The sequence below is a fragment of the Pantherophis guttatus genome, chromosome 11 (genome assembly GCF_059756535.1).
Source record: "Pantherophis guttatus breed Tessera chromosome 11, ASM5975653v1, whole genome shotgun sequence".
Lineage (NCBI taxonomy): Eukaryota > Metazoa > Chordata > Lepidosauria > Squamata > Colubridae > Pantherophis > Pantherophis guttatus.
Genome location: NC_142073.1, coordinates 1458525 through 1485687, shown reverse-complemented (window position 1 = coordinate 1485687; position 27163 = coordinate 1458525). Strand labels below are relative to the sequence as shown.

General features: G+C 44.9%; 1 protein-coding gene across 2 annotated transcripts in view; it reads left to right on the top strand.

Moving 5' to 3' along the window:
- ZNF469 (zinc finger protein 469) overlaps positions 1 to 27163 on the top strand; it is a 154792-nt gene that overhangs the window by 74811 nt on the left and 52818 nt on the right. The window contains exon 1 of one of the 2 annotated variants that reach the window (XM_034426600.3): positions 10100 to 10791. The exons of the other annotated variant lie outside the window; for it this stretch is intronic. The gene's annotated coding sequence lies outside the window, so the exon portion shown is untranslated. Of the gene's footprint in view, positions 1 to 10099; positions 10792 to 27163 lie in introns of those variants that run through there. 2 annotated transcript variants of the gene reach the window in all.

Below are 27163 nucleotides of genomic sequence, written 5' to 3'. Positions count from 1 at the left end.
GAAGGACAGGCCCCAGCATGTCAGCAGCCTTCCGGAGAGAAGGAAGCAGGGGAACAGGTGTGACTAGAAGCCATGGCCACTGGGCAGAAGCTCAGATGCCGATCTGAGGGCTCCAGGGCTTTCCAAAGTTCACCATTTACACAGACCGGAAAAACCAGACTTGGAAGCTTCCTTCCCCACTTGGGGGAAATCACCTACTGCTTCAGACGCAGGGGTTCAAAGAGTCCCTGTTTAGGAAAGCGTATCCCCTTTTCTGGACTTTTCCCCCCTAACGTTTTCTCTCTCAAAGACCAACCTTCACCTTCCTTTGTGAAGCTCCTAAGATGGCTGCGTAGGATACGGATAGTCCTTGACTTACAACCATTCATTTAGCCATCATTCAAGGTTACAAATGAAAAAAGGGACTGACCATTGGTCCTTGTAGATATGACTGCGGCAGCCTCTCCGTGGTCCTGTGATTCAGGCATTTAGCGACCAGCATGTATTTACGATGGTGAAAGGCAATTTCTTCTCCAACACACCTGCCTAAAATTAGAGGAATTTCTCTTCCTGTGTCAGATCAGGTTTTGCTAGCAAAAACTGACCCGGTGGTTGGAATCCACTCTTTCTCCTGTCCCCCTCCCAATTCAAACATGGGGGTGGGGGGGTGACTCTCTCTCCTCAGAGGATGATCAGTTCTGCCCTCCACAAAGCATTATTCGGTCTCTCTCACACACACAACACACCCAATTTCCCTTTCCCTCTTCTCTGTTGACCCTTCTCTTTCCTCACTTTCCTTTCTCCCCATTCTGGAGCTGCCTCCCTTTGTGACCTCTGAGTCCTGGTCTTGAGAATGGGGTTTTTCCCCTGCTGGGTTTTCCATCTTCTCTGAGCTGAAATATTGGCACCAAACTTTCTCTTCCTACAAAATCTTCTTCATTTATGAACCCGGCTGACTCATTAGAGATTTCAAGGTCCCAGATTTGGGGGTTTTGTTGTTGTTGTTTTTCCAACAAGAAATGGCTGTGTCAATTAGGCATATAATAACCAGACTGCAAAAACATGGGAGTTGGTCCGGACTGCAAACAAAATATTGAGTCTGGCTGTTTGTTTTTGTTTTGTTTTGTTTTTAAAAATCTTTACTGGATACGTTGAGCCTTGTTTACACCAACAATTAGCATGGGGTGACAGTCTTTCTTTTTCAACATGCGTATCCAGGATCGTAGCACGCAACGTGCAATCTTTGGCACTGGGGTTAAAACTCAGCCTCGGAGCAATTCCAAGAGGTTTCTAAGCCTTTCACGGCCACCCAGAGGAACGTAGAGATGCTTGATGGCGTTTCTGAAGGCAGGAACTGGGGCAGAGTTTGATCTTCTGTGAAGTTCATGTGACGTCCTGGCAGCCTCGTTTTTAACCCGGCCAGTGGTGCAAACGCAGAGCGTGTGCCCAGGTAAAGGTGCCCTCTTGGGCAAACCCAGAGACTCCGTTTAATGGATCTGGTGGTAGGAAGACATTGAACCGGCTATGTGATCAGATAATTTCAGATTGTCATGAATGAACCTCTCGAGGTGATTCAAAGTATCAAGGATATACATCATCCTTGTGGCGAGGGAGGTTGGAACTTGGAAGTCCCTTCTTTATATATTTCTTTTCTCTTTCCTTATTATATTCCTATTTCTCTCTTTCTTTTTTTCTTTCCTTTCTCTTCTTTCTTGCATCTTTTACTGCTTCTATTTTGTTTTCTTACTTTGAAATTAGATTTTACTATTACAAATAATCATGATTCTTAACAAGAATGATAAAATTATAAATATATGCATATATATTTGTATAAAATATATGCATATTCTTTCTCTGTGTGTGTGTGTCTCTGTCTCTCTGTCTTTCTCTCGTTTAATAGAGCTCAGATACCTTGGTGAGACATTTGTGCCCCTTTGTGGTGGGTCAGGGTGATTCACCCTTTGGCACAAACAGCCTTGTGAGTGTAGATGTCAGGCTGTCAAAACTTCAGGCTATTTTAAAATTTGGAGTATAGAGGGTGGTAAGACTCACTCCTCCAGCTTTGACAGTAATGCCCTGAGTGTAGAGAGGGAAAGAAAGAAAGAAAGAAAGAAAGAAAGAAAGAAAGAAAGAAAGAAAGAAAGAAAGAAAGAAAGAAAGAAAGAAAGGAAAGAAGGGAGGGAGGGAGGGAGGGAGGGAAGATCCATGGGGGACAGAGAGACTGAAACCCTGCCAGTTTCAAAGCAAAGGTGGCAGCTCTCCAAAGCAACTTTCAAGAGGTTCGGAGCCCAAATTGTGTTGGTGAGAGATGCAAAACCTGCTCCTTCACCCATCAGGAACGCCTGGCTTCTGGCAGCAGGATGGGTGAACATTGCCAGGAGTGCACAGAAACGTCTGCTGAGGCTCCGATGGTTGCCTGGCCAGGACCAATCTGGTTAGACCTCCAGGGACCCACCGCCGGTCCTGCTTTGCCGAAACGGCCCTTTCTCTGCCTAGGAGATTCCAGTGCGATTCTGGCTGATGACGAAATGATCTCAGATCTGGATCCCTTTGTGGCCTGGAGAATCTTGTTTTCCATCAAATTATTCTTCTACCTCTAGAGCAGCGTTTCTCTACAAGGGTCAGCTTTAAGGTGTGCGGACTGCTATTCCCATAATTCCCCAGCCAGCTTGCTATTTCACAGAACCTCTTGCCCGCTGGGCCCCCATTTGCCATCTTATTGGTCTGCTTTGTGTATTGCGATTTTCATCTTGTCCTCCAAGAAACTCAGGTCCGGGAGCTTCAATCTGCTCCTTCCTCTTCCTCTTTTTGCAGCAGCCCTACGAGGAACATTAGCCAGGAATCATCAAGCAGTTCAAATTTTACATCTTGGTAGATCTTTGATCCAGCACGTTCCCTGCCTCTGCCTCTCTCCTTTCAATGCAGAGCAAGTTACACGCTGTATTTACACTTGAGGGTACGTAGCCAATTCCTGGCTTCAGAGATGCAAACGGTTTGATGTTACAGGAAAGCAGAGGAATATTAGGAAAATCTTAACCGGTTTGGAAGTGACGGTCTCAGTCGTCCTCTCAATCCCAGGACGTGACTGGACACACCTGGCAAAGCTTCCACTGCCCAGAAGCTAAAACTAGTGCAGAAACAGATTGATCACATGAGACCACATAGGATCTGTCCTGAAAATGCCGCTGTGGCCCTGGGTTTCCACATTTTGTCGTGGAAATGAAACCCTGAATAGACATAGAATAACATAGTTGTAAGGGTCCTGAACAAGCAGGAGACTTTACACCATTTCAGACAGATGGCTGTCCAGTCTCTTCTTAAAAACCTCCAGAGATGGAGCACCCACAACTTCTGAAGGCAACTTCTGTTCCACTGGTTAATTGTTCTCACGGTCAGGAAAGTTCTCCTTAGCTTAGAATCCAGGTGCTTACGAGATCATCTCCCCCAACAGCTTGGGAAATTCTGCATAGGAGTTTTGCAATGGCTCCCAGTGCAGTGGCCAAGAGAATGGGGAAAAAACCCTTATCTACCCAGGGATGAGTAGGATAGTAGCCCCTCCAGGACTTGACTGTCTTCTAGAGCTCTGTTGGAGTCCTTGGTGCTCTCTGAGCCGGATTGTTTGCTTGCCAACATTGCATATATTCTCTCCTATTAGGTTCTCTGTTAGTCTCTGTTTTGTTTTGTTTTTCTAAATCAACATTAATATTTCTGTGTATTGTTCTTAAGCATTGTTGGGTTTGCTATGATACTTTCTACGTTGTTTTCACTGTTCTTTTGCAAGCGGCTCTGGAATCCTTTTGGAGGAAGAACAATATAGAAACCAAATAAATAGTAATAAATAGCATAAATGCTGTGAAATGGGGCACGAGGGAGTGAAAACTGGGCTTGTTCTCTGAGTTCCCTTGGTTTTTTTTTTAATAAAGACAAATGTTCCTAGAGGCAAAAGGAGCTTCTGGTCTTAGGGTGACTCTGAAGGATTTGATGATTGATACAGATGAGTTTTTTTGCCTCGAGTCTCTGAGTCCCCTCTTCTCCCTCTTCTTTTCATGGTGTTCTCTCAGGGTAGAGCATGCCTTGATTGAATGGAGAAATGCTTGGAAGCCACACAGACACCCCTGCCCTCTATTGCAGCCAGGTTGTCTGAATGGGTTCTGACAATTTGGTCGACAAAATGTAAATAAAATGTGGAGACTCTAGAAAGAGTGCAGAGAAGAGCAACGAAGAGGATTAGGGGACTTGAGGATAAAAGATATAAAGAACGGTTGCAGGAAATGGGTATGTCTAGTTTGATGAAAAGAAGGACCAGGGGAGACATGATAGCAGTCTTCCAATATCTCAGGGCTGCACAAAGAAGAGGGAGTCAAGCTATTCTCCAAAGCACCTGAGGGTAGGACAAGAAGCAACAGGTGGAAACTAATCAAGGAGAGAAGCAACCTGGAATTAAGGAGGAATTTCCTGACAATTAGAACTATTAATCAGTGGAACATCTTGTGTGCAGTAGTTGTGAGTGCTCCAATACTGGAAGTTCTTAAGAAGAGACTGGACAGCTACTTGCCTGAAATGATATAGGGATTCCTGCCAGAGCAGGGGGTTGGACTAGAAGACCTCCAAGGTTTCTTCCAACTCCTATTATTCTGATTACCTGAGGTACTATTGAAGAACAATGCAATCAAGCAATGGTGAGTTTAGCAAGCGGGCAAGAAAAGGTGAGGCCTGGAGATGTTGCTGGTGGGATAAATCCTCCAGCCAAAGCCATTGAGCAACATTCACAGATGGTAACCTCATCAGCATCTCATGGTCAAGTTAAGTATATTGGAATATTATGTTTCAATGGATGATGGGAGGAAACTCACTTGACTGATGAGTTTGTAGCCCAAAACCTCTAATTGGCAAAATGGAAGCAGCCGGGAAACCCATCCAGGCGAGTTGACCTTCCCAGCGAAAGGTCTAAGAAGGATGGGAAGACTCCTTTTAGCAAAGCTGGAAATAATCAGAGGTCAGAGTCAAGAATCTATAGGGAAGAGAGGAAACCCCACATTTTCTCAGGCTCTGGAACTGGGCAGTTCTTCAAGACTAAGCGCAGGTCAACATGGGTCCCTTGACTTATCTAGACATTCCGTGTTTTCTCCAAAGTTTTTTTTAAAAAAACGCTCTGCTCGTTCTGTTCTTTTACTGGTTGTTTCTTTATGGCAGTTTTTCCATATCATCTGTTGGACTCGTTTTTCCAAAGAGTCCCGATTCCCTCTTTCCATCCCTGTTTTATGGCTCCGTCGTAGCCAAGGCCTGTTCCTTGGGTTTGCTGGCCCAGTCGGCTGGTGTCATGCTCCGTGGCGTGCATGCAATTTCATGACAGCATCCCATTTGGCTCTGGTGCACCTCAGCCTCATGCGACCTGCATGTGGAGCAGCGGCAGCCGGGTGGGGCCATCCCAGCCTGCGATCACCCCTGGGCTGGGAGGGAGGGAGGGAGGGAGAGGCCGAGAAAGGCTTACCCCCCCCCCACCTCTCTCGCAGCAAATCTTCCCTTGGACAGGAATTTGGAAATGCACAAACCCAGGGTGGAATCTTCCTCTCCGTTGTGAATTTTTGAAATAATGCTTGGTAAACAACGGCGAAAACTTTCCAGCCAGACCAGGAAATCACTACAATATGTCTGTGAAATGCAGCATCTGCTACGAGAGACTGAAGCAGCCTCACTCTGCACGCAGCCATCCCTCATTAAGGACAGCCCCTTGTGAGTCTCAGAAGGGCTTTTCAGGATGGTCACTGCCCCGTCAGGAAGAAGAAGGATGGGTTAGGGCAGTGCAATACTAATGAAATATCGGGTATTCAATTCAATTGTGTAGAATGTGAAGGGTGTGTGTTTTTGTTTTATTTTCATAGTTATAATGTACACTGAAGATGGCATTTAATTTCGTTGTACAAGATGCACTGACAATAAAGTTAACTTAACTTAGCTTAACACAGCGATCATAAAATGAATGCTGCAGTCATTGAGCGTGCTTTATTGTGGAACCAGTTTTGCCAAAAACTGGAATTAACTGCCCGTTTTTATCAAAACTATCTTAAAGCAAAGTCATGGGACTGTGGGACGCTGCAAACAACTGCAAATGCAGCTGAGTTGCTATGCGCTCGAAATGCGGTGACACTAAGCAACCAGTCATATGTTGAGGACTCCTATCCTCCTCACCGCTTCCTGTGGCCAGTTCTGCTTGTGGGGCTTCCCCGCAGCCAGCCTTGGGCATCCTTCTCCAGGTCCGCTTTCCAGTCCAAAGGAAGTCCACTGCTAATCCTTTTGCAGGCCAGGACAAGAAGCAACGGGTGGAAACTAATCAAGGAGAGAAGCCACCTAGAACTAAGGAGAAATTTCCTGACAGTTAGAACAATTAATCAGTGGAATCTCCAGAAGTTGTGAATGGTCCAACACTGGAAGTTTTTAAGAAGATGTTGGATAACCATTTGTCTGAATTGGTGTAGGGTTTCCTGCCTGAGCAGGGTGTTGGACTAGAAGACCTCTAAGGTCCCTTCCAACTCTGTTATTCTATTTTATTATCTCTGACAGCTCCTGGTCTCTTTATGCATCCCAGGCCATCAAATTGCACACGAGGGCATGCGACTCCACCCTGGGGGATAATCCCATAGGCATGCTGAACATCCACCAAAGAGCTGCCTCCACCCTGGAGTCCTTCTCCCCCACCCGTCTTGACATACCAGGCCTGCATTTCCTCCAGGTGTGGACGGGAGAAGGTCTCCAGCACCGACGGACACCAGGGGGAGGGGGAGGGGGAAAGCTTTGCGCCCCACGACACCTGGGCTCAGGGCCACGGTCTGCAGCTGGAAAAGTTGCAGATGTGTCTCTTTCAGAATCCTGCTGGGAAGAGAAGGGGTGGGGGAGAGAGGGTCTTGCTGACACACTCCATAAAATATGTGACCTGGGCAGTGGAATCTGACGGCGGTGTTTTTCTTCCAAGGGAGAGTGAAAATCTTTGAAGATGTGGTTGGGATTGTGTCCTTAGTTTGCTCAGCCAGGCAGGCGTCTTCGGGCAACTGCGCAACTTGATCACAAGGCACATCCTGAGGCCAAGAAAACAAAACATCCTCATGTTTCTAAGTCACTGTTGAACAACCTGATGAGGAACATGGATCTCATCACATCTTCCTCCCAGAGCTTTCTTTCAGAGGAGGGAGAGGTTTCCATGAAATCTAAGGGAGGTGCAGAAGAGGCCAAGCCGTGCATCTCCTCTCTTTCATTACACAGTCTTCTCCCCTAGAGCCACCAACATCTTCTCAAAAGTCCTCTAGATCTCACCATGGTGTCATCTCCAACTTCTCCTTGGCCCACAGCAAGTTTCAGAAATCCAGACCTTTCATCCAGAGCATTCTCAACCTTAGCCACCTGAACATGTGTGGACTTCAACTCCCAGAATCCACACATCGTAGATACAGATTAACAGAGTTGGAAGGGACCTTGTAGGTTATCTAGTCCAACCCCCCCACCCCACCCCACCCAAGCAGACCCCTACACCATTTCTATCTTCAAGTTGCTAGCTGGAGAAACTCCGATCCAAAGTCTCAGAACCAAGATGCAGATGGACTTTCCCCCAGCTGCATTTTCTTAATCTTAAACAGGTGGCGTTATTTTAAAACCCTTATTCCCGTAATATTGCCCAGAGGGAAAGAATTTCCTCATTCTCCTGAAATAAGGTGAAATCTCACCTCTTTTGTAAGCTTTAAGCATCTGAAAAAAAGAGAAATCTTGCAATAGTTGTTAAATTGCACCTGGATCTTCCAGGGTTTTTTCTCTGCACTTCATCTGACACAACCAGCTCTGTTTTCTGTCAGGGGAGTTCTGGGCAGGGGAATATATATACACATACACACACACAGACACACACACACACACACACTAGCATGATTCCTGTGCTTTGCTACGAAACTATGTGATGGGGCTTGATAAATCAACACATACAGCTTGAATCCTCCCCTATCCTCTCTCTTTCTCTCCTTCAGCCTTGCCCCACAGAAATTTATTTTATTGTTTTATTGGTTCGATTTATATATGCTGCCCTTCTCTGGAGACTCAGGGCGGCTTACAATGCGTTAAGCAATAGCCTTCATACTTTTGTATATACCTGCTTAGTAGGGCTTTTTGCCCCCCCCCCCAAGCGGTGTTCTTTTTTTATACAAAGTCAGCTTATTGCCCCCACAATCCGGCTCCTCATTTTACCTACCTCGAAAGGATGGAAGGCTGAGTCAACCTTGAGCCTGGTGAGATTTGAACTTGCAGTAGTTGCAGGCAGCTGGCAGCTAAGTGCTACTTTAACAGCAGTTTAAGTCCGCTGTGCCACCAAGGCTCTTTTTAGAAATGTCTCCTATCCTCTCCCCTTCTCTCCCTCAAGCTTTCTAGCCCCTTCTCTCCATGAGGCTTTCCCCACAGAAGAAGCCTCCCCTATGCTATCCCCTAGAACGTCTAACTCCTTAGCATCAGAGCGTGTTATAATAATATGGGAAATACTAATGCTCCGATGGTCATTTCAAAAAATCCTGTCTTAGTGAGCACCTAGAAGCCAAGAGGAACATACGTGGCAAATTTCAAGTTTGTAGGAATTTCTCTGGCTAAGCAAGGCAGTTGTCAAGGGAGTTCTGCCCCATTTTACGACCTTTTTTGCCATACGAATCACTGTGTTTGTTAAGTGAATCATGTGGGAGTTGAAGTCCACCCATCTTCAAGCTACCAAGGTTGAGAAACACTGCACTAAACGAATGGTTGTGAGTTGTATTTCAGCACACAGCTGAGCTCCTACATTTTGGGTCCTCTCCCCGTGAGAGAAATTTATCCCCTTCTGTCCTTTCTCGGCCTCCACTTGGTGGGGCCTTCAAAGATCCTCACTCACGGTTGTCACCTTTGAACCCAACCACAACGAGTGTGAAACTTCTTCGGTTCGTTTCCAAGCCTCACAAAGTCATTTTGTTTGGGTTTGTAGCATGAGGGTGCTAATTGGATGGGAGCGTGTGTCCGGAGTGTGCAAAGGAGTCCTTAAGCTGGCTTCTAATTCTAATCAGGTGGTTTTCATGCTTCCCGCGTGTCAGGGGTCCACGTTGATGATAAAGCTGTGAAAATTCTGGGCAAGGAGCCCAGGGCCGCATGTGTGGATGAGGACACACACATACACACAAAGACACCATTTGTGTTTTGTTTTTTTTGAGTCCCACCACAATAAACAAAGAGTTGAAACTTGAGACTGATTGAGACCCGAAGAAGGAAAGAGTTTGTGGCAGTGTGAATGTCAGAGGAACGAAGTGTTTCCTTCAGCCGGCCAATGTATGCAAGGCACATATTTTGTGTGTCTCCCCCTCCCATCCCCAGTTGTATTAAACTGGGGATCAAAGGGCCTGGAAAGGAAAGAGACGCAGCCTGGGTGGTATTTCCAAGTGCTGTTCAGATGCTCACCAGGTCAATATAAGGCCCAACTTGCTGGTTATGCTGTCCTGCATCCATCCAACCCCACCTCCTGATCTGGAAGAGAATAATTTGTTTTTTTATCTTCCCCCCCCCCCCCAAAAAAGTTGGAGGACTTTGTCCCCTACCTCCCCATTGCTCTGCCTGTAAAGGGAGGGGGGAACATCACAGCAACTCTTTGGCCACATTCAAAAGCTAAGCGGCTTCTGAGTCAGAATGAGGCCGCAAGCAACAACAAATGGGTGTGTACACACAGGCACTTGCTTCCCCTATTGGAACTTTCACAGATCGGTGAATGACAGCGGAGACAAGAGAGGGTCACAAATGTTTGCCATCTGGATTGGTCCAAGGATGGATGGTCCCTGTGGGGTGCAGAAGAGAAAATATTATAGACCACCCCGAGCATATGAATTCCTCTTGGCCCAGGCTCAAGATGCGGAGTCCTTCCTTCCTTCCTTCCTTCCTTCCTTCCTTCCTTCCTTCCTTCCTTCCTTCCTTCCTTCCTTCCTTTCCCCCTCCCTCCGCTCTCCCTCCTTCTTTCCTCTCTCCTCCCTCCTTTCCTCTCACCCTCCCTCTCTCCTTCCTTCCTCTCAGCCCCCCTTGCTCCTCCCTCTCTCCCTCCTTCCTTCCTCCCTCTTCTCTAGTGAGGAAATAGTTAATCACTCCAAATTGCGATGATGAGCAGGGAGCCTTAAAGTCAGCGAAAGACACTGGAAGGGAACTATCGGGAGCATGCTAAGGAGGTGAAGTCATCCGCAGGCACCAGCGGGGCCCGCGCTTCTCCCACTCCACCAAGGATAACTCCGCCAAGCGATGCGGGCAGGTGGGGGCTGCAGCCCCACCCAAGGCCAGCGGAGAAGATTCCCGGGCTTTCTATCTCAACAGGTGGCGAGGGGAGGGGGCTACCCTCTCACACACCTGGACCCTCCTGCTTTTGGACTCCCGTAATTCTCAACCGAATGTGAGTTGATTTAAACCCACCCACCCCCCGGTTTGAGAAGACCCCCGAGGGAGAGGAACAGCCGAGCTCGGCCAAGGGGCCTCTGCAAAAGGAAGCAGGTGAGGACCAGCTGGTCTCGGAAAGCCCCCCTCCTGGACTGTGGAGTCGCTCGCCTGCGTGGCTGCTGTAGGTGTGGGTCCGTGTGGAGCATCGGTGGGGATGTCAGCCCTCCATGAACTACACGCCGGGAAAGTTTTCTCCTCCGCAGATGCCCCGCGGGGTCTCTAAAGCAACGTGGTCAAAGGACCCCCCCCCCCGGGCACACTCTGCCCCCCAATGAGCTGGTGAGAGAAGGAAGTCCCCTCTTCCCCCCCTCTTCAGGATGGAGCACCTCAAGGAAGCGCCCCAGAAAGGTAACTCCGCTCCATTCGCCTGGTTTCCGTTCTCTGTAGATTGTGGGCTAATAAATCGGAGGGTTGGTTTCCTTTTTCAGCCGCCTTCCGAGTTGCTTTCGGTTTTTTACGATGAACGTATACTGCCTGTGTAAAATCTATTTTCCTCCTCCTCCTCCCCCCTCCCCTCTCTTGAAACGGCTGAGCAGAATCCGCCAAGAGAGAAAGAGCTGCTTTTGCAAATCGCCTTCAAATTTAACGGGAGCGAATTCACGTCTTTGCCTGAAGTTTGCTTGACTAATCGGATTCCGCCCCTTGTCCTAAATGCTCACTTCCAGCTGCTTTCAAGGAAATCTGAGCGGTGCTCCCCATTCATTCCTCAAGGACCGTCCCTCGCTCAAGGCCGCTTTCCTGCCCTCTCCCTGCTTTTCCCAAGACTCTTGAAAAAGAAATAGGTAAACAAAATCTGCCGCTTAACCCATTGACGGTGTGTCCATTTATCGGACATGCTTTCATTCCCCAAACATCTGTTGCTGAAGGCATCAGAAAAGTCCCCAGCTAATTCTTGGCATCAAAGGAGCATTTTGCAAAGGTAGACTGATTATTTTGCTTTTCTTTCCCTTTCTTCTTTCTTTCTTTCTTTCTTTCTTTCTTTCTTTCTTTCTTTCTTATCTATCTATTTAATCTTCTATCATCTAGCAATTCTATCTCTATCTATCTATTGTCTGTCTGTTTATCTGATTCATGTTGTTCCTGCAGACTTAAGATGCCAGATAAAACATTTGCAATCAAACTCATATTGTCCAGGAAAATATTCCTACTATGGATATTCAAAATAATGATAACAGGTTGAATGGCAAAGAAACTTTAGGATAGAGCATTTCCTGTGAATGTCCTTGCAATAATCTGTTTGAATATATTTTGTGCATAATTTTATTTCAAAATAGATTAGCGCAGCATACCGTTTTAGAGTTATTCTGTTATCCAAAAGATGCATGGCGGTGCTTAGACAATCACATTCTTTAAAAGAAGGTGTATGGGGGATGGTTCTGGTAGATCTTGTAGAATAACAAGTTTATAGGGACTGGCGTTTTGATCCACTCAGGTGGAGTGGAATCTTCATCATTCTGAATCTGGGAGTAGCATCCTTACCGTGTCTTCCCAGACAGCCAGTGAATCTCAAGGTTTCTGAAACTTTCTGCCTTGGGGAGATCCTGCTAAAATGGAGCCATGGCCAAGGCAGTGCAGTTGCCACACACATTCTCCATTGAATAATGGGGTGATTGGATGCTCAATCTGAAATGTACGTAAGTGCTGAAAATGAAACCAAAGTTTCCAGGCTTCTAAGGAGAAGGAAAATTGTCTCGAATCGAGGTTTTGCTTGAGGAGTCAGAAATGTGTCTGGCTAACTTCTTCCATCCTTTTGTACCTGCATGTCCTTGGAAGCATCTTAGATCCAAGGAGAAATTTCTAGAAGCGACTTGGAATTAAAGAGAAGTGTCCGAACATTGAGAACAATTAATCAGTGGAACCACTTGCATCCAGAAGTTGTGAGTGCTTCAACACTGGAGGCTTTTAAGAAGAGACGGGATGGCCATTTTTCTGAAATGGTATTAAGGTCTCCTGCTTGAGCAGAGAAGTGGACTAGAAGACCTCCAAGGTCCCTTCCAAATGTGTTACTCTGTTATTCTGCAAAGCTATCCCAACATGGGAGGAAATGTAGCTGTGATTGTAACTCTTGCGGATGGTAGGTCTCGCACAGCCTTCCAACGGTGAGGACATAAATGAGGTCCTAATGAAACATCTGCAGGAAAACAACTAAGCTCAGAGATCACGAAGGACCTCAGAGGCCCTAAATGTTTGAAGTAAAACTTACTACCTGGTTAATTGCCTCTGCAACATTTCCTCTGCAATTTTGGCTAATATTTTTTCCCTGTTGGAAATAAAACGTCTCCAAAGAGCAGAAAAAGTTGGTGCCACTGAGTTTCTTATCCATGGGTGGACTGAAGGTTGTGTGTGAAAGGTTTGTCCTGGGAAGAAGGGCTGTCAAGAGGACCACAGGGGAACGGGAAGATTTATATAATTTATGCTTTCATTTGTGTCTTTGTACGGTTTTATTAGGATATTGTAAACGGCCCAGAGTCACTTAGATAAGATGGGCAGTGTAGGGATTTAATTATAAGAATTAAACAATTATTTAATAGTGGTTAATTATTACATTATTAGGTTATTAGTTATTAATTAAATAATTACACCGAGCATCCGTCATCCTCTGAAAGACGCCACCAAAGGATTTAAAAAGCATAGCAAGCAGGAGAGAGAAAAACAGAAACTTCCTGTTTGGGGGGCAGAAAGGAGACAGAATTTATCTCAATAGTTGACAGTTTTTTCCCCCAAGCCCACAGGGGATCCACGTGACACACAGCTGCTAATTCCCACTCCCCACTTTTACCCCAGGAAGGATCCCAAAGAGGCGAATTGTATGATAAAACAACTCAGTGCAACTTTAGACATTTTCCTGCTAGGTTGCCCGGAACTGTGTCTTTGTGTAGAACAAAACTCAGCAATCTCAACATGTACACCAACACGAACCCTCACCGCAGAGGGAATTCCTGCTGTGAACTGAATGAGCATTTTGTGGCTCTGGTGTGGTACTCTGCGCATTCAGGCTCATGGTTAGGATTTCTTTTCTTTTGAATGATGGATGTAATTGTAGGGTGGATTTTCTATTGACCGTCGGCTGACGGTCAGAGAAGAGAGGGCCAGGTAATAATGGTTAAATCGTTTAGAAGTAAATAAGCTGAGACAATTACGGCGGCGTAGTTCTTCAGATAGGCAAGATGTTGAGAAGGCAGAAAGTTTAGTGATTAATGGCATTCCCAGGCAACGGGAATCAAAGCTCACATCCGAACATCTTTCATGTCTGCAATGTGGGACTAATCAGAGATGATGGCCGGATTACCCTATTGATGCATGGGGAGTTTTTGAGGGCTTGAAATCTATTATGTGGGTGTTTTGTTTTGCTTTATTTATTTATTTTTTCGTTGCAATATATTTTATTTTAATGCATTCGTGTTTTGTAAGGACGCCCTTCAATAAAACTGTCAGGGCAGCCTCCACAAAAGATGATTTAAGAAACACAATCCAATCAGCTGCGGAGCAATGGGGAAAGCCATAAAATTTAGCAGAGGAGATAATGCCTAGCCCAGATTACAGGCTGGAATGTTTTGGCAAATTAAAAAAAATATATATTTTTGCCTGATGCGGTAACGCAAAGACAGTTGGCACCAGCCAGCCTCTTGGAGATGGTGTGGTACGCAGGGCAGGCCTTCTGCTCACAATGAAAAAGCCATCTGCTCGGCTGTCGCCACCTCCTCACTTCAGAGGACAGGAAAAGATCTGGAGAAGAATTCCCACAAGCGCAGCATCTGCCATACCCATGGTTTCCTCTTCATCTCCTAGCAAATGTGGTCTGAGATTCTTCGTCATTTCCACTTGCCTTCTTCAACGCACAAGCGGTTTTTGTTGCATCTCGTAGCCCAGATGGTTTCATCATGGTGTTGTTGGCAGACTGGGTGCCTCTAAAGGGCCCCTGTGACTGACTGATGGGAGTGACTTTTTAATTTCGTTTGCGGGTTAACCTCCCCACTCAGGAAACAAGATAATTGAGTGGCCCGTTTAAATGTCTTCTCCAAATCCAGCCTGTCATTTGTAGAGCCAAACCTGAAGGTTCTCAGCCTTACGCAATTCTTCCTTTCCAGGAGGAATTCCACTAGCAGGAACCTCTTCTGCTCTGTGTGGATGGATGTAGGACACGGATTTGGGCGTGAACCATTGACTGATGTGTGTGCCTCCATGAGAAATATTTGCACTAGCACTTCCATGGAGATTTGGGAACCGGCCCTGACAATAAGTCAACCACATGTCAGCTTTGAGAGCTGTGAATCATGTAATCCCTCTCCATGCAGGCAGAGCTGGCTCGCTGCATTGTTTGGCCAATCTTCCAGCTTCCAAAGGTGAATGCTTTGTGGTTTGTTGTCCTGCTTGAGTTGGGGGCCAATCTAAGGAAGGGGAAGAAAGCTAAAACCGGCCTTGGCGGTTTCCCTCCCTCCAACCAAACCACGATGTTTCTTCTCCAAGGTCTTCCAACTGTTTGAATTCCAGCTGGTGTACAAAACAAAATCTGTGCTGGGTTTTCCATCACGGGTCTCCTGTCTTTCACATGCACCGCATGTCACGGCAAAAATTGAACGCAGCACTGCTTGTTGTCTTTAATCAATCAGAACAGAGCTGGAAGGGACCTTGGAGGTCTTCTAGTCCAGCCCCCTGCTCAAGCAGGAGACCCTATCCCATTTGAGACAAGTGGCTATCCAGTCTCTTCTTAAAAACCTCCAGTGAGGAAGCACCTACATCTTCTGGAGGCTGTTCCACTGATCAATTGTTTTCACTGTCAGGAAGTTTCTTCTTAGTTCCAGGTTTCTTCTCCCATTGATGAGTTTCCATCCATTGTTTCTTCCCCTGCCTTCTAGAGCTTTGGAAAATAAGTTGACCTTCTCCTCTTTATGGCAGCCCCTCAAATACTGGAATACTGCTATCGTGTCACCCCTAATCCTTCTTTTCTCTAGATTAGCCAAACCCAAATCCTACAACCGTTCTTCATATGTTTTAGTCTCCAGGCCTTTAATCATCTTAATAACTCTTCTTTGCACTTTTTCCAAAGTCTCAACCCCTTTTTTGTAATGTGACCAAAACTGGATGGCGTATTCCAGGTGTGGCCTTACTAAGGGTTTATAAAGTGTTACTAATCCTTCATGTGATTTTGATTCCATGCCTCTGTTTATACAATCAAGGAAGAAGAAGAGCAGGGAAGACTTTTGAAGGAGGATCCTTTCTGAGGGGATGGATAGATGTTGAGAAGCCACCAGGAATAAATTTCCTGGCTCTGATTGGCTCCGGCCCTACCCATCACTTGCTTCAGCTCCACCTTCCAAGTGACATCCCTCATTTTTACAAGCCCTTTTAACTAGGTCCTCTTCCAAATGAAGCGTAGCTCTCTAGGTGGGGACAATGCCCCCCTCCCAAATGTTCCTCTGGGCCACTTCTGAGTGCCAGGTTCTGAGTGCACATTCAGCCACGCCCAGCCTTCTCCTCATCATCATCATGGCAATGGAAGGTGGAAGCATTCATGTGTTCCACACTGATGAGTTTACATTTCCACTTGGAAGAGTCAAGGACACTCTTGGGGCTGTCACCCTAATTGTTTCATACTTTGGGCAAAAAATAAAAAGCGGTCTTCTCTTTCATCCAGGATTGGTAGGGTGGGACAGGAGAACCTTTCCGCCTAACACTAATAAATCCTGGCACATGCTTCAGAGCAAGGAGCAGCCAAGCGTTTTAGTCTTTGGCCCTCCTGAAAGGCAGATTCATGGGCTAATAGGAAGTAATACGTGAGCATGTGCCCGGGGCAAGAGGAAGGGGAGAGAGAGGAGTTCCATTGTTGGAAAGGTTTCTGAGCAATCTCCAAGATGAAAGAAAGACCACGTTCTGGGCAGGGTTAGCAAGGCACAACACAGGCTCTTCCCTGGTCCTGCCCAAAGGCAGGGAGGTCGCTGTGGTTTGTTCCCACTGGTGGACTGTAGAAATTATGAGTAGGGAGGGAAATCTCTCCATCTCTTCCTTCTACTTGGAATCCTAAGGGGAGGAGGTACAGCCCGATCTAAAACGTGAGACGAGAGATGGAGGTTAGGATGGGATCTAGGACCTTCTTCTGGATGACAGAACCTTTATCTTAGGATTCCTCCAAAGGGACAAAGTGAAAGCAAGGAAGATCAGGAGAAGATGTGAGTTTGGACATATCTGCAGAATCGACTCCCTTCCTTCTGGGATGAGCTTGGACACTTTGGATCCCTTGCAGGTGGGAAGAGTTCTTTACACCTTCTCTGGAGCTTCAGAAGACGTGGAGTTGACTTCTTGACTACTGACGCTACTGACACTTCAGGCCTGGGACGTGTTTAGGCTCCAAACTGGACAACAATTTAGCATTTGTGATTGATAGATGAAAAGTTCATGTAAACACATTCATCATTCCAAGCCAGTCTTGATGTCATCTCCCACTGGAAACTGTGGGGATTCAAAGCTCTCCTTTTGCCAAGCATTCTGAAAAACTAAGAGAAATCAAGGGAGTGGCTTTCTGCAACCACCAAAACCATCCTTTGGAAAGAGGGAACCACGGTCCAATCCAGATTAGGCAGGAAGAGAAAGTCAGAGAAATGATATTCAGGTATGCCTTTGGCTGTCTAACTTTCTGCATCTCATCGGAGAGTCTGTTGCCTCCTGAAAAAGCACCTTTGGGACATCTCATCAGAGAACAATCAGGTGAAGGCCTAAGGAGAATAATTGCATTGTGGTGTCCCTTTTGCAGCTTAGCATCTTCTTAATTCTGCATCATTATTGTCCTCCCAAGAAGTTTCTCCAACTGACTTTTGAGGTTAGGGAGGGAGGGAGGGAGGGAGGGAGCGAGCGGAGAAGGCTTAAGAAAAGCGAACCTGAGATTTTTCTGGCAACAGTGAGCCTCTTCTGATTTCCCTGGGCTATTGCAAGTGCGAGTTCAGCTTGATTTTATTTGATAGCAATATTTCTCTTTTCCTTTCTTTCTTTCTTTCTCTCTCTCTCTCTCTCTGTTCATTCATGTTTGCCATTTAAAAACCTGTGGTTGGATTTGTTGACATACTGGCTTGTTACAAGGATTGGAATTTTTTTTAAAAAAGAAATCATGTTAGCTTTTTTGAAACACTCCCTTCCTTCCTTCCTTCCTTCCTTCCTCCCTCCCTCCCTCCCTCCCTCTCCCCCTCTCTCTTCTTTCTTCCAAGGCCTTTTGACCTGTTTTCATTTCTAAGCCAATATCCTGCACACCCTTACCCGGAATTTTCACTTTATTTCAATAGATCTTCCTTCTAGTAGACATGTGTAGGATCACAGATATTCTAAATTATGTGTTTCTGCAAACCTATTTTTATCCACAGTTTAAACAGTCTTGGAGATTTAGCTGCTTAATTATTGTTTGAATAATTAACATAAAGAGGAGTAATGATATGCATTCTTAAAATATACTAATAATGGAATGGCAATGCAATTTTGAAACTGTCTGGCACAAGCACCATTGGATTTGCCTGGGCTTTAATGCAAGAAATTTAATAATTGGTATCTCCAAATGCTCTTCCTTAAAACTGATAGAGATTTACCTCTTGGTCAGCCGCAATGATTCTGTTATATGTAGTAATATAGAAGGAATTGGGGATAGTGGAAGTTAAATAATAATTTTTTATTTCCAAAGTAAAAAAAAAAAAAAAAGGCATCGTAGATTCTAAGTAGACCTGATTAGGCCCACAGTGTGATGCACAATGATTTTGACCAGCCATGCAGATCAATGCTAAAATATCTAAAGCTCGCTTGCCTAAATACATTGTTGTTTTCCTTTAGCTGAAGGACGGCATCCAACATTTATTTAATCCTGATCTTACACAGACGTTGATGCTAAGCAGCTTACTAAAAAGATTTTAGCATCTTATTGTTCTGCGGTTAAATATTATCTCTTTCTTAGTGAGCAGACAGTATTAAAAGCAACAGTTTATTTAAAAAGATCAAAGAAATTGTGTAGGCAACAACTATATTGAAAAGAATGTTCCAAAGTGTCCCCCGATCTGATGCTTTGCAGATGTGTGGAGACCAGAGTCCAGAACATCTGGACGGCTGTAGGTTAGGAAAGACTGAGCCTAAAGAATAACTAAAATGCCTCCTCCTGCTTTCTGCTAAGGTGGTGCCTGCTTTAAACACAAAACAAAATTTGCCCACTTGTTAGTGTGAACAATTTACATCAGCTTTCATGTCCATCTTGTGCAGCTGTGTGCAAGAAGAAACTGATTGAAAACAATTGAAGTCATCTCTGGATACAGACCGAGGGACTTTTCAAATTCCACCTTCCGACGTATCACGCAGAAAGCACGAAATTCGAGATTAGTTAGTACTGTGTCTGTCTTCCCTTTAGGCAAGAGCACGGAGAGCAAGAGTCGGACACGACGGTTAAAACAATACAGATTTTCTTCCCTGAGCACCGAAAGATGTTTTTTCCCCCTCAAAAGACAACTGGACTTTGGGGGGGGGTGTTCAGAACTGAAGGAGCTTTTTGGATAAGAAGAGAAGCATTTTGAAAGGAAAAAAAAACCCACGAAAGTCCAGTTGTCTTTTGGGGGAAAAAGCACCTTTGGGATAAGGATGACCTGGATGATTGAGAAGCTCCAGAGACATTCTCTAGGCTGCTCAGTCTCTGAGGTTGTCTGCAACAGGAGCTCTACACAACCGAATCTTTCTCTCAGGCAAAATTGTGAGATTTTTGCCAGTTGAAATGCGACGTGTGAATCAGGTCTTGGTGGACATTTGGCCTGACTGCTACTGCAGTCCCAACTGTATCCCCGCTGCTCCATTTCAGGACCAGCTGCTTCTCCCAGATGCCAGCAAACCCCTCCTCAGAATTCATCTACGGGTGATTCCCATGGCTTCTGTTTCCGCTTTTTGTTTTTAATCAATGCCACTGAAACCCAAGGAAACTTGGCTCGGCTCTCTGCCAGGCATCTTGGCATGGAACCCAATCCAGGGACCTTGGCAGCCAAAGGGATGCTTCTGCAGGTTTTTGGCAAGCCTCTATTGTTGTGGCACAAACAACTCTGGCTCGGGTGCAAGCTTGAAATATCTGGGGAGGGGGCTGGGGTGGAATTGGAAGCAGGGCAGGCCAGACTTGGGCACGAGAGGCTGAAATGATGACACTAATTAAAGGAAATTTAAGATACCTATTGTTGACAGAAGGCACAGCAAAAAAAGCATAGGAAGGAAAATAATGCCTTCCCAAAATGCATCCAGGAATGTTATATACTATGAAAATGTTATGTATTATGGGAGCAGTAGACAAAAAGTGTGCAATTGTTCACGAGAAAAAAAAATCATTTTTAATTCTCCCTCACCCCCCCTTTCTGGATGGCAAATGGATGTGGACAAGACTGACATGAACTGGAAAATGAGAAACGAAGTCAATTTGACAGATTAACTCATGCTTATTCACCGGTGGGGGGGGGGAACACTTTCAGATTTTGTTATGATTATATTATTGAGGATGAAGGAATGCTTTAAGAGTGCGCAATTAATATGGAATTCACTGTCGGAGGGGGAGAATGTGACTCCGGGGCTATTGAGAGTTTTGAAAGAATTTTTGGGAAGGAAAACTGAGCAGGGAGAGGAACCCAGAAACTCAAATGGAATTTCCAAAGATACAACCATCTGTTTTCCAGGAAGAAGAAAAATCTTTGGGACCCTTGGAACTAACGTTCACTTTGGTGATAGTACTCTGGAGTATAAACTTAACGTGTGTGTTAAGAGAAAACTCACAAAGGTTACATATTGGGACAGCCATCATTTAAAGTTCTCAGTTTGTTATGCGAATCAATACCCACTTCAAGGCTAATTTTGGAATCTGACTTAACTGATGCAATAGTTTTATAGGTTGTTCATATCGTTACGGCGAGTCGTACAGTCCGCCAGATGTTTAGGTTGGATTTGGCATTTTTATTCATCTATTGAGTCCTTCCCAGGGGGAAGGGAGATGTTGTTGTTTGATGGCCTCGGTGCAGGATGTAAGCTCGCCAAGTTAAGTTGCCTTTTGCAATTGACTGATGGGGATTTTATCAATGCTGCTGGTGTTCAAATGGTGCTCCAGATGTTTTGGGGATTGCATTTTTATTATTTCCTTTTTATAGTTAGTACAAAAAGGTTACTCATTGTGAAGTCTTTGCAAAAATGTGGAATTAATTCTCGTTTAGGAAGGAAGGAGAGGCAGAATGAGAAGGGAAAAAAAGAAGGGGAGAGAAGGAAGGGAAGGGAAGGGAGGAAGAAAGGAAGGAAGGAAGGAAGATCTAGCTGTCAAACTGGTATAGCAATATGCTGATGAATTAAAAACATCTTAAACACTCATGGCATTTTTATGTATGCTAATTTTTTTGAGTTTCCCATGGAAAATGCAAAAAAAAAAATGTTTTGGTTCAAAGATAACCAGTGAGTTAGGCAGCTCATTTGTTGCTAGCGAAAGCCAGATTTTGCAGAGAATTGGTGGTTTTTCCCAATCCTGCTGCCACCACTTCTCCTGGCAAATATTTCCCCAGGCTTGTTATTGTTTAGAAGGAGCCCACAACAGGACTTGGGGCCAAATCCTGAAGCCACCCTCCAGCTTCCATTCCTGGAAGTAGCTGCGCCTGAATTCTTTCAAAGAGTCAGATTTTTTCCACCAGCTTTAGGCCGGCTTGAATTAACTCCGGGGGAAAAAAAAAAAAAAACCCTTGGTACAGTATTCCTAAGGAGTCATAAGTGGCTCATTAAAAACAAAAACCAATTTTATTTTTCACAAAACTTCCTAGCGTCAGCCTTGAGGCTGTCACTGGGATGGCTGATCAGTTGCTTTCCAGAGAGCAACACTGCCATCTGTTAGAGCGAGAGAGTCACTGGCAGCCTCAGCCGGAGAGACGGCGAAGCAAGGAGCAGCCGTCCCTCCAGCAGGAAAATCTTAGAGAAACTTTAAACCGAGGGTGCATTTTAATGCAAGTGGAATATCTAATTTTGCCAGCAGGCAAAAGGAATCCTTGGTACTCTCTCCTTCTCCTAATTCCACTATGCTCTTTTTCCGTTAAAAAGCCAAAATTAGAAATGCGTTGCAGGAAAAAAAAAATGTTGAAGGAAAGCAATGCAAAAATGCTATTGGCGGAAATGGCTTGCAATATACCGTGTTTCCCCGAAAATAAGACCCTGTCTTATATTTTTTTTGAACCCTGAAATAAGCGCTTGGCCTTATTGCCATGTGCTCAAAAGCCCGATTGGGCTTATTATCAGGGGATGTCTTATTTTGGGGGAAACAGGGTAGAATAGTAGATATACAGTAATTGTGTGCAAAAGAAAAACTGTACCCCAAATACTTAAGAATGTATCTCCAAGCTCAGAGAGTGCCCAGGATTACACAGTTTAATCCTACCTACACGTTTTCCGTCCTGTTGAATGTATCCGAGTTTACTAAAGATGTGCCAAAACTGCACGGCAGATTCTCTAAGCAGGGCTGTGTCCAACCTTGGCAACTTTAAGACCTGTGAACCTCAACTCCCAGAATTCCTCAGCCAGCCTGGGGAATTCTGGGAGTCGAAGTCCACAAAACCTGCCCAGGATGGACTGTCCTGCTCTACAGCTTCTATAAATTGGGGACAAATTTAAACCTCATTCAGTTGGTGAGCTCACTCAGCACCTTACCTCTCAACTCAACACAGTGTTGTTATAAAGATAAATGAACTATCTGTGGGACATCCAGATTCTTGGGGGAAAGTGATGTATCAACAAAACCAATCCATACTGAGATCACCTAGTTACTAGACTAATTGTCACGCCTCACTGGAACTTGTTTTAGAATTTTGAACCTGAGTTCAGTTTTTTAAAATATGGCAACTTTCCTTTACATGCAAATCAGATTTTCAGGGTCTAGATAGGCCAGTGGAAATTATGGGGTGGGGAATCTAACCCTTCTCAAATGAGGTTTAGCTTTTTCTTATGCCAGAAGCAGGATGCACATTATGTGAGTTGTAGTCCATCACAGATGGAAAGAGTCAAGATGAATAAACCTGCGTAAGAAAATGACTTGTTGCGTATATGATCCTTGTTTCTCTCAAGTATTAGAGACAAACAATAACTCCCAACTATTAAGGAGTTGTTTGATAAGATCTGGAAACATGTTTCCATTTAAGAAGTTATCCAATCATGTTTACATGAAATAAAGCAGGAACAGAGTAATTTAATTAAGACTTGAAGCCTATATATTAATATTTCTAATGACAACCTGATGCAAATGAGTGCCAAGTGGTTTTTTTTTTAGCAGTACAGTATGAAATTACTTGGACAGTAAAATGAGGAGGATATTTGCATGTTTGTGTGGGTGAAACTGAACATAATTTTGATCTGAAACAATAAATAAAAGGGAGTCTCAGCCTTAGAAAAATAAAATATTGCCAAGGACAAACGATAGCCCTGCATATTTTGTGCCTTAGGGCTGGGTGTCAAGAGTCTTATTCCATCTGAATTCCAATTTCTGGGAGCAGAGAGTTTGCAGTTTATTTATAATCTACTCTGTGTCTTTTCCCCCTGTAGAGTTGTGCTCTGGGCCCAAAGCTGCAATTTTTGGAGCAAAGGAAAAAAAAAAGATTACAGGGTTTTGTTTTGTACTCTGGTTTGTTTTCGGATGGCTGTAGCTTCAAAGCAATGTGAGTTTAACTCTTGCATTCAAAGCAGCCTTGTTATTATGGAAAGATGCATGTGGGGTCAGAGATGTCCTTGCTGTATCCCTTGATGGCTTCCCCACATCTTCGTCATGGAGGTCATCATTCTGAATCCAGTCCCCAGGGCTGGAATAGATGCCTTCTCTGTCCCCAAAGCCCTGCTTAAGAAATGCTTAATTGTTCTCAGGTCTAAACAAGCCAACAATGATTCTGATCAGGGGTCTCCAAATTTGAGAACATTAAGACTTGTGGACTTCATGGCTGAAGGAATTCTGCATGGCAAGCTGAGGAATTCCGGGTGTTGATGTCCACAAGTCTTAAAGTTGCCAAGTTTGGAGACCCTTGATTTGGATGACTCACCCCACTGAGTCTTCTTGACTCCTAATTAGGAAAGTATTGCTTCAGCAACTTCACACAATTCAACCCTCATGCCAAGGACTGCAATTGATAACTTGATTGCCAAGAGACTGGATCTTGAATCTAACATTCCGGGCATATCTGTGGGCAGCGAACAAGTCCTGGGTATCAAACCACAAGCTGGCCTATGCATTATGTCATCCTTAAGGTTTTATTCCTGCATTCTGGTTGGTTGGTTTGTGGGACTTTTTTTTTTTTGCCTTTGAGATAGTCAGATATTTATCCTTTGGAGGATGGGCAAGAGATGGAAAACTCCCTAACCGTCTCTGTAGTTGCATGACCACGGTGCAAATATTACCACTGACAGATGAAACGAGCTGGTGGGTGAAATGCAAACAGATTTGCCTGGAAAATGATCGGTTTGACAAATTAAGTCATGAACCAAGAATGTTGTTTCATTGCTTCTTTGAGCCAAAGGGCTTTCGCAGCCTCTCGAAGTTTTTTTTTTTTTTTTTAGAAGTTCCACAGAAAAACCGACACAACTGCAGAATTCTCTTGTTCTCCAGGCCTTGGTTGATCATCCTGAGCACATGGTGAAGTTCTCTCCAGTCCACCCACATGTCATAAACCTCAGAAGAGATGTGGGGCTGGCTCTGGGCAAAAGTCCACCTCACCACACGGTAGCCGATCAGATTCATCCAGGACTCTCACCACATAGCATCCTTCTCACCACTTTCTTCTTGGCGGCTGAGACTTAAAATCTCCGCCTATGATTCAGGAATCCCTCCTGTGATTCAGCCTAGCAAACAGACTAGCATAGTAGCTATCAATAGCCCTATTGTCTAAAATTCATCCCTCTGATATGAAGATGAAATCCACACATCTTAAAGATGCGAAGGTTGAGAAAATGGTGTTTTAGAATATTGGGGCTGGCGATGTCTTCATATATAAAAGCCGCCTGTTAGTACAACTGAGGGGTCAGCAGAGGCTCCCAAGTTGTACTCAGTTGCTTCAGCTGGTCACCGTTTAGCACAGCCCCAAACTACATTTTTTTAAAAAATTTGATTTATATGCCGCCCTTCTCCGGAGACTCAGGGCGGCTTACAATGCGCTAAGCAATAGCCTTCATCCTTTTGTATCTTTATACAAAGTCAGCTTATTGCCCCCACAAACTGGGTCCTCATTTAACCTACCTTAGAAAGGATGGAAGGCTGAGTCAACCTTGAATTTTTGGGATTAGGCTGTTTGTAATCAGCCTTCCGAGATTTTTTTTTTAATACTCCAAAATTCTTAGTTGATTTACACCTTTTGTAGGATCAATCCTAAGTAGAGTAAATGAGAGCAGGCAGAGGAGCGAGGTCTTCTGGAACTCTTTACCTGGCAAGAGAAGGGAACGCAAAAAGGTGCAGGTTATTCTTATTTATTAAATTTATATGCCAGCCTTCTGTCTCTCTGTCAAGCAACTCTTGATTAGATTAGACCAAGAGTTTCAACCATGGTGATCTGCTCTTCAAAATCAGGCCCGGGATGGAGCTTGTTAATTGCTTGTTATGAATTTGGGACTTTTAACCTCATGGAACAATGCAGCTATAATTGTTTTATTTGGACAGCATGTTTGGTACGTAAAGAGTGGAGACGCTGGCATAATGAATTGCTCCTTACTTTCTATGAAATCGGGAGATTTCCTTGGCTGTGCCAGAGCAAACTCTGAGTGGCAGCTGTTATTATTAGCATTATTTTGTTGAAGGGATCCTTATTTCTTCCTCTACATACCTCCTTCACTGCAAACATTTTGAGAGCAACTGTAGAATCCTCTCCAGGACACTGTCGCTATTCATGGCCTGCTGGTGGGAGTAACAGAGTGTGGGTGAAATATATATAGAAAGCAGAAGAAAGAGAGGAGAAAGAAAAGGGTGTGTGCGTGGATGAGTGGATGCAGGCTGTTTATACAGAATTTTAAAAGAGAGAGAGAGATGCAGGACGCATGGCTTAAAAAGAATGACTTGTTCACAATATCGACCCAAAGCAAAATAATGACTCAGTTGTTTTAATGGATGCCTTGTAGGATATACAGCATATGGAGGACTGGACGGGAGAACAAGCCACTGAGAAAAAGTGCTGGGCCAGCCAAGAAGGAACTCTGAGTTATGCCTCGGAGGCCAAATTATAGGGATGGCAGATTCAGGATGTTAAGCTTTGTTCTTCAAGTTTGGGGTGTTTAGGAAGGGGCCGGGCTACTTATTTGACATTTTATATCAATGTCTTCCGTCTGGTTTGAAAACAGAGGTGTTTGAAAGCAGAGGTGGCCATTGTATGCGGTCAGAAACATGGCAAGATGTGACTAGGTTTTTGGGAATTATAGACCTTAATTGTGGACCTTGGCAATCCGAGCATCTGTCACTGCCTTTGTCTATGACCCTTAACCAAGTCAAGCCAAGCATGCTGTGTGAACCAGTCACCCATTCATTGCTGGGTGAGGATCACGCCCAATCTATCTTCTGTGAAGGCACCACTGGGCAACAATGAACCCAATGCTTGGAGATGTTGCTTGAGAGCCTTTCAAGAGAAGAGGCAGTTCCAGATGTCCTCCTTTTAAAACAAATCAAAACTCAATGTTCAGTCCTTTTCTCATGCCTCCCCAACTAGACTGCCCAGACGCTCAGGCTGGCTGAGACTTGTGGGGGTTGTGGCCCACTCTTTCTGATTTTGGATGCTTTGCTGTGCCCTCCGTTTTCTAGAATTGCTGCTGATGTTTGATGTCTCTTCTTCAATGTGTCCACATCTTTTTCAGCCTTTACAAGACCCTCAGCCCAGCTGAGCAGTCTCTCATTTCCGGGCAGTGATGACTCCATAGCCCAGGAACTGTCTTCTCCACTCCGAAACCAGACCCACTTATGAAAGGAAATTTCTCCCCGATTCCAGGGGGTTCCTGTTCACTTTGGGCACACAGCAGCCCTGACCTTCACCCCCCTCTGCTGCTGGCATCCTCCAGGTTCAGTGAAAGGTCCCATTCATCTCAACCTTCTTAAAGAATGCAGCCCAGTCTTCGACGGGATTCCCAGACGGAATGAATGTCCATGGAAAGCCAGAAGGAGAGATTGACAGAGCTCCAGTAGCTCACCTGATTTTTTCCGCAAGTGACTTGGCTGTCAGGAGTAACAGGCAGGGCAATTTATGCCTTATGCCCTCAACCCTGGTTTTAAGGACCAGGCCCTTGAGAAGCTTTTGCGTGAATAGAGAAGAGGGGGAAAGAACACGTCTTCCCAGTATATATTGATACTTAAAAAAAAAAATTATGGCTGGTGTGGACTTCTGGGAGTTGAAGTCCACAGGTCTTAAAGTTGCCGAGCTTGGATGGTCCTGGTTTAGGGCCATATTTGTTGCCTTGTTCTGTCTATTCTACCATCCTTCACCTCCTGATATTTGAGGACTGCAGTTCCCAGAGTTCCCGTTTACTTTTCATTTTAGCCATCCTTGCTGAGAATTCTGGGAATTGCAGTCCTCACATATCTGGACCAGACAGGAACAGCTTTGTGTATTCCAATGTTTCTCAGCCTTGGCAAGTTTAAGACGTGTGGACTTCAACTCCCAGAATTCCCCAGCCAGCACGCTTCTTCAACCGACTGCTTAGAAACAAGCCCTACCCATCCATGTGAGCCCATGCATCATGGTTGGTGACCAAGGCT